The 12,917-nt window shown below is 33.6% G+C and overlaps 1 pseudogene; it reads left to right on the top strand.

Moving 5' to 3' along the window:
* Positions 1–2,019: 2,019 nt before the first annotated feature.
* Positions 2,020–11,883, top strand: LOC145967156 (uncharacterized; annotated as a pseudogene).
* Positions 11,884–12,917: the final 1,034 nt, after the last annotated feature.

The raw sequence follows: 12,917 nt of genomic DNA, 5'->3' as shown, positions 1-12,917 counted from the left end.
TTTGGCTATTTCTAAATGTACGTATGTATATCCAAAATATAACAATATCATAAGACTTTTTCCAATATTTTGGAGATTATATATATATGTGTATATATATATATATATATATATATATATATATATATATATAATATAACAATATCATAACAATATAACAATATCATAAGATTTTTCCCAATATTTTGGAGATTATATATATACAGGATGAGCCATTTTAATTAACGCACGCAATTATTTCGGAAACAAAGCATTTTAGAGAAAAATGTTTCAGACAAAAGTTTTATGGTTTCGAGGGGGCCATAAGCCCATGGTATCATTGGTTTGACCTTGAAGAGTTATTTGAAGGTCACATGAAGGTCACCTTCAATTTCTTAAATGGAACCTACTATTTGTCATTGCATATTCTTGTAGCTTATCTCGAGAGCTTTCCAAAACACTATAATTAAGTACCTTTTCGTTAAGTACTTTTTGAGTTATGAGGCTTGAAATAATTTCTTAATTTTACATAAACCGTAAAATATCTTGTAAAATATTCATTTTTCGATTATCTTATCTTAATACTTTTATGTACAAAATAATGAGAGGAATCAATTGGTGTAAAGAAAACACATAGTTGTTTTTAAGAAAAAATATGGAATTGTTAATTGCAAATTATATATTTTTTCTTCAAAACAACTATGTGTTTTCTTTACACCAATTGATTCCTCTCATTATTTTGTACGTAAAAGTATTAAGGTAAGATAATCGAAAAATGAATATTTTACAAGATATTTTACGGTTTATGTAAAATTAAGAAATTATTTCAAGCCTCATAACTCAAAAAGTACTTAACGAAAAAGTACTTAATTATAGTGTTTTGGAAAGCTTTCGAGATAAGCTACAAGAATATGCAATGATAAATAGTAGGTTCCATTTAAGAAATTGAAGGTGACCTTCATGTGACCTTCAAATAACTCTTCAAGGTCAAACCAATGATACCATCTTATGGCCCCCTCGAAACCATAAAACTTTTGTCTGAAACATTTTTCTCTAAAATGCTTTGTTTCCGAAATAATTGCGTGCGTTAATTAAAATGGCTCACCCTGTATATATATCCAAAATTTAACAATATCATCAACTTTTTCCAATATTTAGGAAATTTTATATATATATATATATATATATATATATATATATATATATATATATATATATATATATATATATATACAAGATGTCCCGAAATTACCGCTCCATATTTTGAAGGTAGATTCTCTGGCCAATTAAAAACGATTTTTCCTCAGCGAAAATGTCGAGGCACTAATAGTTTTCGAGTTATAAATGATTGAAAATAAAGGGTTTTTCGCAAACTAAGCCTTATGGGAATAAAATATTAATAAAGTCACATTCTTTAGTTAATTTTAGGTAGAGTTTACTTTAATAGAATTTTAATTTAAGGCTTAGTTAGAAGGATACATCATGACAAAAATTGGGAATATGCAAAAAATAATGATCTTCTTCGACATTTTCGCTGAGGAAAAATCGTTTTTAAATTGGCCAGAGAATCTACCTTTAAAATATGGAGCGGTAGTTGCGGGACACCCTGTATATATATATAATATTTCCTAAATATTGGAAAAAGTTTATGATATTGTTAAATTTTGGATATACATACAGTACATTTACAAATATCCAAATGTTATTTTTTTTAGAAATGCACATAGCTAACATTAGCAATATTGTGAAATTGTGTTCAAATATATATAAGAGGGACAGATATGCATCTGTACGTTTATATGCTTAGATAAGCGTATGAGATGATATATAGTAGAACATAAACAATATTTTATTTTAAAATAATAAACACATTGCAAATTTGCTATTTTTTATATGTATAAGGCTGCAGTCGAAAACGTTTTGAATGCTTTGAAGCATTTGATTGACCAATCAGGGCAAAAGGAGTAAAGATTTCTCCTGATTTATTAATCAAACGCTTCAAAGCATTCAAAGCGTCTCCCCGACCGTAGCCTCCAAATCATGGATAATGTTGATAACAGCGAAACTAAAATTGTCGGTATTATCGATAATTTTAGTGGGTATTATCGATAATTTTAGTTATGCTGAGATGAGGGCGCTATTCCGTTGGAGTTCGTCGTCCGCTTTTGGATCCCCTTAAAAGAAAATATCCAGAGGCAATCTATTCGTGTGCTGGTTATTAAACAAAATATCCAGAGGCGAACTACTTGTGTGCTGGTTATTTTAGAAAAATATAATCCAAAGGCGCTTTATTCGTGTGCTGGTTATTAAAAAAATGTAATCCAGAGGCGATCTATTCGTGTGCTGGTTATTAAAGAAATGTAATTCAGAGACGATCTATTCGTGTGCTGGTTATTAAAAAAAATATCCAGAGACGATCTATTCATGTGCTGGTTATTAAAAAAAATATCCAGAGACGATCTATTCGTGTGCTGGTTATTAAACAAATATCCAGAGGCGAACTACTTGTATGCTGGTTATTTTAGAAAAATGTAATCCAGAGGCGATCTATTCGTGTGCTGGTTATTAAAGAAATGTAATTCAGAGGCGATCTATTCGTGTGCTGGTTATTAAAAAAATGTAATCCAAAGGCAATCTATTCGTGTGCTGGTTATTAAAAAAATATAAACATTTTTATAAAATTATAAAAAGCAATAAACTGTTGCCTTTTTCAAAATGAAATGTTATAATTTAACAAAAAGATCTATATTCTGACTCGTAAGAGTGAGACAAATAAAAAACGCGCCTCAATTTCGCTTATAAATTACTGTCGGAGAGACGAATTAAATACATAAAATATTTTGGTAGCGTTCTCACGGGAATGGGCGATGGAGGGGCCCATTCTATATTTTTCTATATTTTTGCATTTTTATTATATTTTATATATTCTATATTTCCATATTTTTTACAAATGTATTCTGTCCCAATCGAGATAATATGTTGTAAATATTTGTAAATTTTTATTATAAATATAAACATTTGTACACACATGTAACAAACCAAATATGTACACATGATTAAAATATGTGACTTCATATAATATTTTTTTCTAATTCGATTATATGTGAAAAAACAAGCTGTGCTGCATAGATTGTATTTTATAAAAAGTTACATGTGTGATAATACCTACTATATATATATATATATAAGTAGTGATACTAGACCGGTTCTAACGCAGGGGCTCCGGGGGGGGGGGGGGCGAGGGGGAACCGCGGCGGGGGGAGGGTGACGTCACGCGGCGGGGGTGTGACGTCACGCGGGGGGTAACGTCACGTGCGGGGGATGATGACGTCATGTGCGGGGGGTGACGTCACGCAGGGGGGTGTACGCGGGGGTGACGTCACGCGCGGGGAAGGGGGGATCCGCGGCGCGAGCGATGGTCAAGGGGGTCCGCGAGGAGAAGGGGGATCCGCGGAAAGAAGACGGTGGTGTGAGAAGGATAGCGCTACGTGTGGGAAAAGGATAGCGCTAAGTGTGTGAAGAGGACAGTGCGACAAGGATGGCATCAACGTGTGACAAGGATGACATCAACGTATGACAAGGATGGCGTCAACGTGGGACAAGGACGACGCATTGTAAGATGCTGCATAGGTGGGAGAAGGACGACGCAAAGGTAAGTGAGTGAGTGATAGCGACGAGCATATGAAAGAGAGAGAACGATAATATCGCGAGACAACGTGTACGAAAGAGAACGATATTGCAAGAGCAACGTGTGCGAGAGAGAACGATAGCGCGAAGAGAACGCATACGAAAGAGAACTATAATATCGCGAGACTTAGAACGATAATAGCGCGAGAACAACGCGTGCGAGAGAGAACGGTAGCGCGAGAACAACACGTGCGAGAGAGAGAACGAAGATATCGCGAGACTTACAACTAACGCGCGAGAGAGAACGCAACGAAGATATCACGAGACTTACAACTAGCGCAAGAGAGATAGAGACGCAAGGGATGGGAGCGCAAGGAGAGGCGCGTAAATAAATACTTTTTTTTTTAATTAAAACAAAATTTATTTTGAAATGTGTGTGTAAATACATTTGTGTGTGTGTGTGTACTTAATTTATAATATATAAGAAAAAAATAAAAATATATATAGGGAGGTGGGATGCGCCGGGCTAAGGCGGAGGCCATTCCTGGAAGGCTACGGGGCGATGCGCCGGGCTAAGTGGGGCCACTCATCTGCAGTATGAAATTAACGACTGATTTATACAAGTCGTCGTTTTCGCGGGGGGTTGGGGGGGGGGTTATGCACCGGCTTAAGGGGAGACCGCTCTTGAAACAGAAGAATACACACAATTCATCAGTTTTTAAATTATTTAATAAATTTTAATTAATATAAAAATGATACTTACATAAGTCCCACCATTCTTCTTCTTCTTCTTCTTCTTCGAAGATCTTATATGGCTCTTCTCCGAACAGCTGTCGCAAATGAAAGATGTCGGTGTTTTTCCAACTATTCACCTCATCGTCTAATCGACCCTCCGGGGTGTCGCCCCACATTTCTGTAAAGTCCTGTCGCGCCTCTCGTCTTTCCATACGCATCCATTGTCAACGTTCTATATTAATAAAACCTGGTATCCGGACTTCATCCTGGAACTATATCAAAAATATTTATTTAAAAAAATACAAAATTTTTAACAATTTTTCACAAAATAATCACAGAAAAACAATACTTACGTTCCACATGAACGTCAGCTTCAGGAACACGATGCACAATAGGTTAAAAAAAAAAAAAATTTCCTCTTCCACTCAAGATATTTATGTGATCTATTTTTGTAATTTAACTTCTTGACTCGCGCACTTCTTGACTCGCGCACTGTCCACAACTTTGTGACGAAGCAACGAGGCCTCGACACGAGGTTTTATAGTAGAGGTGTAGCGTCATCACCATTTCAAAGCACGTCGTAAGACAAAAGTATGCGCGTTCCCATGCAACTCAGCGTGGTATATAATATAATATTAATATTATCATATCGCGACTTTCTGAGGAGACAGTCATCTCCGTATGAAACTTTAGAATAGGGACGTATCATTATCGCTTTACTAAAAACGCGTCGTGAGACAAAAGTATGCATGTTCCCATGCAACTTAGCATGATATAACATTATAATATAATGCATCAACTCTGATCGAACGGCAATTAAACGGTCATCGAACGCCCGTCAAACGGTTATTGAACGGCTATCGAACGTCCGTCGAACGGAAACGAACGACCGTCGAACGGTCATCGAACGGAAATGAACGACCGTCGAACGGAAACAAACGCCCATCGAACGGAATTGAACGGTCATCGAACGGAATTGAACGGTCATCGAACGAAAACGAACGACTGTCGAACGCAAACGAACGCTTGTCGAACGGTCCTCGAACGGTCATCGAACGGTAATTGAACGGCTATCGAACGGAAATGAACGCAAACGAACGCTCGTCGAACGGTCATCGAACGGTAATTGAACGACCGTCGAACGGTCATCGAACGGAAACGAACGCTTGTCGAACGAAAATGAACGCCCGTCGAACGGTCATCGAACGGCAATTGAACGGCTATCGAACGGTCATCGAACGGAAACGAACGACTGTCGAACGCAAACGAACGCTCGTCGAACGGTCATCGAATGGAAACGAACGACCATCGAACGGTAATTGAACGGTCATGGAATGGAAATGAACGATCGTCGAACGGTTATCGAACGACCATCGAACACCCGTCGAACGGAAATCAACGGCTATCGAACACAAAACTATATTCAATTATTAAACAAATATTTTAAATGTTTTATCATGAATCGAAATACAATATCTGTGGCAGCTGTGTCACGTACTTAAACATGATACTGCACACGTACATAGATAAAGAAAAGGAAAGAAAGGAGAGAATAAGAAAGATGATAAAAGTATATCGCATCATCAATTTATTATAAATATGGATTCGATGAATCATGATGTTTCAACCACCAATTATAAATCTTAAATACCTCCGAAAAGTGACAACTAGTCGAGGAATTACATGCTCCGGCGAGAAGAAGTTTTCCACGAAGACGCGTCATTGTACGCGGATACGACGATCTGTGGCAGGCGGACGTGCTCGAGATGCGTTCGTATTCTCGACTCAACAAGGGTCATAAATACATACTCACAGTTATCGATGTGTTGAGCAAATATGCGTGGGCCGTACCGCTCAAGAGTAAGAGCGGAAACGAAATGTCCGAAACGATCGCAAAGATTATTGGAGATGATAAAAGGTATCCGAAAAATTTTCAAACCGACAGAGGAAAAGAATTTTACAACGCGAGTGTGCAGAAACTCATGAAGAAACACAATATTAATCATTACTCAACATATTCCGTTATGAAAGCCTCGGTCGTGGAACGATTCAATCGTACTTTAAAAAACAATATGTGGAAAATGTTTACGCTCAACGGAAATTACAAATGGATCGACGAACTATCTCGACTCGTTGCAGAGTACAATACGCGAAAACATCGCACCATCGGTATGAGACCTGCCGACGTCACTCCAGCGATCGCTGAAAAACTTTTAAATACGGTGTATAGCAACGTAAAAATTGCGGCTCCAACAAAATTTAAAGTAGGCGATTCTATACGCGTGAACAAATACAAGACCATCTTTGAAAAAGGTTTCACACCTAATTGGATGACCGAAGTTTTTAAGATTGTCGAGGTGCAGAAAACTAATCCCGCGTCATTCATACTCGAAGATTCGCGTGGAAATCCCATCGCTGGAGGATTCTACGAATACGAATTACAACGCGTCGCTAATCCCGATGTATATCTCGTGGAAAAAATTTTGCGGGAAAAGGTGATGACGTATACATGAAATGGTTGGGAATGGATAAATCATACAACTCTTGGATACATAAAAATAATGTATTATAAACATTTATTAAAATAATATACATATAAACTACATAAATAATTTAATATATAAATATTTAATAATATATAAAATATATAAAATATATGCATGGTTATGTACAAAATATACAATTAATAATAAACAAAATATACATTTATTTACAAAGGTATTCTACAAGGTTTAGCAAAAGTGTGGAAACCCCTTAATATTTCGAAAAATACGCATTTAAAAAAAAAATGTTTCATACAAAAGTTATAGGGTTTTATGTGGCGCATTACACAGCAACATTATTATGACCTCGAATAGCGTTGTCAAGGTTATGTGAAGGTCACCTCCAACTTTTTAAATGGGACACCCTATATGCTTTTGCATATTCTTGTAGCTTATCTCGAGAGCTTTCCAAAACACTATAATTAAGTTAGTTTTCATTAAGTACTTTCCGAGTTATGAGGCTTGAAATCATTTCTTAATTTTACATAAACCGTAAAATATCTTGTAAAATATTCATTTTTCGATTATCTTACCTTAATACTTTTATGTACAAAATAATGAGAGGAATCAATGTTTTTTCTTTACACCAATTGATTCCTCTCATTATTTTGTACATAAAAGTATTAAGGTAAGATAATCGAAAAATGAATATTTTACAAGATATTTTACGGTTTATGTAAAATTAAGAAATTATTTCAAGCCTCATAACTCGAAAAGTACTTAAGGAAAACTAACTTAATTATAGTGTTTTGGAAAGCTCTCGAGATGTGCTACAAGAATGTGCAAAAATATATAGGGTGTTCCTTTAAAAAAAATTGAAGTGACCTTCACGTGACCTTCAAATGACTCTTCAAGGTCAAACCAAGGTGGTACCATCTTATGGCTCCCTCGAAACCAAACAACTTTTGTCTGAAACATTTTTCTTTCCCGGGCTTGGTTTTCGAGATATTCGACTGGATGGATTAAAATGGGCCACCCTGTATATATATATATATATATATATATATATATATATATATATATACACATATATATATATATATATATATATATATATATAATGTAACTTTATATAAGTTACAATCTATGCAGTACAGATTGTTTTTTTTAACACATAATCAGTATAATGGAATTAACAAAAATACGTTTTATGAAATTAAATTTTTTTTCATGTAAATGTTTCTTTCATTATATATATGTATAATTATTTATATAATTGTAATAGAAATTTACAAACATTTACAATACATGGTCTTACTCGTAACAGAATAATAAATTTTTATATTTCATATTGTAAAAAATATATAGAAATATAGAATATATAGAATATAACATATAGAAATGTATATATTTATATATACATATGTACACAAATGGTCAAATGTGTTATTGCTCTTGTAAGATACATGAGAAGATACATAATCAATATAATATATATATGTATAGTCATGAATAATCATGAAATTGTTTAAATTATACATATGACATGCCAGACACATCTATATTTTTCTGTTATCTACATACTTCGATATGCGTGCGATAAAGAAGCAGAAAGATGTTGTCTGATTTTAACATGTTAAACACAATTAAAAATTATTCTTTGTATTATATATGGTTTATGTATATATACTATTGTCGGTAATGGCGAAATTAAAATTGTCGGTATTATCGACAATTTTAATTACGCTTAGATGAGGGCGCTATCCCGTCGGAGTTCGATCGTCGTTTTAGGATCCCCTTAATGTTATAATATTAATAAAGTTATACAGGGTGACTGGAAATTTTTCGCACATTTGAAGTGTGAAGATAGATTGGCTCAAATTAAGAAGGAAGATCTTCTACTGTTTTGCGATATTTGCAATAATTAACGAAAAATTAATTAAAGAAGATCGGCCAATGCGCGTGGCGATGAAGGCGGTCTTATTGTAACATAATGGCGGCGCGCGGCGAAGCGGTGATTGGGGAGGGGAAGAGCCTTTGCTGCGCGCCTACACACTCATCGCTCCTCCCCTCCCCAATCACCGCTTCGCCGCGTGCCGCTATTATGTTACAGTGAGACTGCCTTCACCGCCACGCACTTCTAGCCACGCGCATTGGCCGATCTTCTTTAATTAATTTTTCGTTAATTATTGCAAATATCGCAAAATAGTATAGGACCTTCCTTTATAATTTGAGCCAATCTACCTTCACACTTCGGGACTGCGAAAAATTTCCTGACACCCTGTATATCGGTGCATTGTTGTCGTTAAACTAAGATTCATTATTTATTTTGTATAAAATTAATTTAATTTAAGCTCAGTGAAATATTTGCTGAGCTTACGCTTTTGATTTTCATGATGTCTTATGTTTAAAAACTCACTACATGCTATTGACATATCTTCTCCGTCGTTAACGGTTCAACTTCGAATATGATTCATAATATTTAGAATTATTGTGATTGGGAATTATTGCGTACATAAATTATTAATAATTTGCAGAAGATGGCAAAGACATAGACAATTGTCATTTTTACGGACGAAAATACTGTAGAAGCAGTCCCATCTACGTGGTTAATTGATAAAAATAAATGTTACTGGCCGCTTACGTTTGAAAAATTAACTACTGCAATTAAAAGTCACGAGGAACCAAATACTGCTGGCCTTCATATCCTGTTCGAATTTTACGAAATGGAACTTTTGGTAATTATTATTAGTAATTATTATGTTTTGATTAATTGGAAATGTATTTATTGTATTTTTCGTAATGTTATGCCGTTATGTTTATTTTGTTTTAGATAATTATTCTACAGCAAAAGTAAAATGTCACAAGGCTGAATATTCTTCTGACATAAATTCTGACGTCCCTAGTAAGCCATCCATGACTAAAAGGAAAGTGATGAAAAAAACTTACGGCTCATTTGAGGAGGATTTATCATCATCAGAAGATAATGAAAATTATAATAACAATTTATCGACTCCTCCACGTTCAACGAATGGTTCGTATACATATGTGTGTGTGTGTATTTCATGTATTATAAAAATTTTATATAAATAACATTAGTAATTAAAATAACATTACAGTAGCGAACAATTTATAAATTTAAAAACATCATTTAATCTTCAATCGTTTTCTTCCAGAAGTTAGTACTTCTATAAAAACAAAGCTGACCAAAAAGAGCAGCAATGAAGCTATTAATAATAATAATATTAGTAAAGTAACATTGTCAAATAGTTCAAAGGAATTTCGGGAGGACCTCTCAAAATTTAATAATAAATTATTTTTCGTAATATAAAATTATTAATCACAACTTAAATATAAAATAAAATTAATAACGTATTTTCTGTAGAGTCTGATGAATGAAGATTTGAATGCCAACGATCGACCATTTTTTTTAGGCTGACAATGAGTGTAAATGCTGCCCAGTATATTTAAAACACAATGGTATATATTTAAGATCTATAATTTAGTTTCGATAAACCTATTATCTATAATTTAGTTTCGATAAACTTATTATCAAATCTATTATTTGATAAAATATTGAATTTTATTATTAAAAATACATATTATGTGTTTGACAATTGATTGATAAATGTATTAAACTCAATTTTTTCAGAAAAATATTTCAAAGAAATCATTCGCCAACAAAATATATTAAAAGCAAATATGTGGCAATATACGGATACCCTACAAGAATTAACTACATCTATTAATCATCTTGTTGCAAACGATAAAATAGATCAAGTGCAAGAAGCAATCTCATTTTTTGCAATTTTTTCCTGTACAAACTGAAGAAGATTTAGCTCGCGTTGAAGATTATCTAAATACTGAGAAAAATTTTAACGTTGCGGTAATCTTTTATAATGTCTATTATGCTCTGATAAAGTTTCAGTCCTTAGAAAATGAATTCCTTAAGAAAATAAAAGTGATAAAAAGACTGTGCACTAAGTGGTAGTAAATAATTCGGTAAAGCAAAGAAACACATTTAAGGAAAAGTATTGATTCGCTGCATGTAATTGATTATGTTAAATCAATAACTTGTGATGTTCTATTAGTGACTTTACGAGATTTCAGTTATTGGTAATGTTCGTTGACCAGTTTTAATGATTAGTTTCTACATTACTCTAAAAAACTGGTTAAACACTGAGTGTTACCATCTGTAACTGATGACTAATCATTGAAACTGGGCATCAACTGAAGAGCATTACTAGTAATAATAACTGATTCTCATAATCAGTCACTGATTACGATGATAGAACCTCACAAGTTACTGATTCATCAGTTACTGATGCAGCTAATCAGTACTTTTTCTTAAGGAATATATTATTTTTATTTTGAATTTTGCAGATTAATGAACTTTCAAAAATTGGCGGAAACTCAATATATAATTTTATACAGAGCTTTGCAAATGCTGATCACAAATGATTTTGCAGCAACCTACAGTTGGTTAGGAAGACGTATCAAAAAACCATTTAGTCAATTAAAATTAGCGGATTTAATAATTGGTAAGAAGCTTTTTAGATTATCTTTTACTTAATTGTTTTTAAAACAATTGTTCTAATCAAAAGAATTTTACTCAATCTTTAAATATTAGAGAAAAACTTAGGACTATAGTCTCCTTTACCTTAACCTTATTTAATAATTAAATTTGAGTTAATTATAACTAATTATCAAAAAATAAAAATTGAGGATTAGAATGATCGATGTCGGGAAAATTATATATCAAATAAAAAATTGAGGAATAAATATATATATAAAATAAAATATAACAAATATAAAATAAATAATACAACAATTAAATACATGTAAAAAAAATTAATGTCTTTAATTACACGCGTGTGTATATTTTATTTTAAATAAATATCCGTATACAATTTTCTGAATATTGTTTGTTCTGTTTTTGTGTATTATATGTTCTGTTAAAAAAAACATCTCAAATGCTACTAATAAAAATTGCGAAGAAGCAATCCAAAAGTGATTAAGAAGAGAAAAAGAACGCAGCCATAATAAGAATTATAGATAGAATAATATTCATTAATACTTTGATTAATACTTAATTCTTCAATATTTTTCATTATATATTAGATACACACATTTAAGTATTATGATAATAAGTATTAAGATGAATAAAATATTTGATAACATATTGTGATATGTAAAACAAAATATAATATAAACATAATGATATTGTTATAACATATTGTGATAGTAAAACATAAAATTATAATATATTCATGTATAATATATATACATATAGAGTAACAATAAAAAATAAAAATAAAAAATAAAAATTCTTTTAGTTTTCTACACAATTATTTTATTAATTAATTTTATTACTAATTATCTAATTATACACGGTCTGAAATATGTCCAGTAAAGGTTCGAACTTTGTCTATAAAAGGTCCAAAATTCGTCCCTTTGGTCCATAATTTGTTTATTAAGATCCAAAATTCATACATTTAAGAGTGAGTCCCGATTGCGCACATTCCCGATCGAACATGACGATATTTTCCGATCGGACACAGTTCCGATCGGACACAGACCCGATCGGACACATGCTTTCGCCCTGTGCTTTTAATGCGAAACGAAGTCTATTATTGTACGGTTCCACATGGGTTTGCAACTTTACACGCGAAATGAGTTCAATTCACACCACCCTGTGCTTTCAAGGCGGAACGAGGTCTATTATTGTACGATTTCACATAGGTTTGTGTCCGATCGGGACTGTGTCCAATCGGGACAGTGTCCGATCGGGTCTGTGTCCGATCGGGTCTGTGTCCGATCGGGACTGTGTTCGATCGGGACTGTGTTCGATCGGGACTGTGTCCGATCGGGACTGTGTCCGATCGAGACTGTGTCCGATCGGATCTGTGTCCGATCGGGACTGTGTCCGATCGGGAAATATCGTCGTGTCTGATCGGGAATGTGCGCAATCGGGACTCACTCGAAAACCCATGCTGAGATATTGTCCACTTTCCAGAGAACACAACATCGTCAGCTTTTTGATCTCGCTCAACAGCACGTGTGGCAGTCACCATTGTATCTTGAATATGTTGA

The sequence above is a fragment of the Camponotus vicinus genome, unplaced genomic scaffold (genome assembly GCF_025532165.1).
Source record: "Camponotus vicinus isolate PSW18456_S1 unplaced genomic scaffold, iyCamVici1.0 SCAF_2, whole genome shotgun sequence".
Classification (NCBI taxonomy): Eukaryota; Metazoa; Arthropoda; class Insecta; order Hymenoptera; family Formicidae; genus Camponotus; species Camponotus vicinus.
This window is presented reverse-complemented; position numbering and strand designations above follow the sequence as displayed.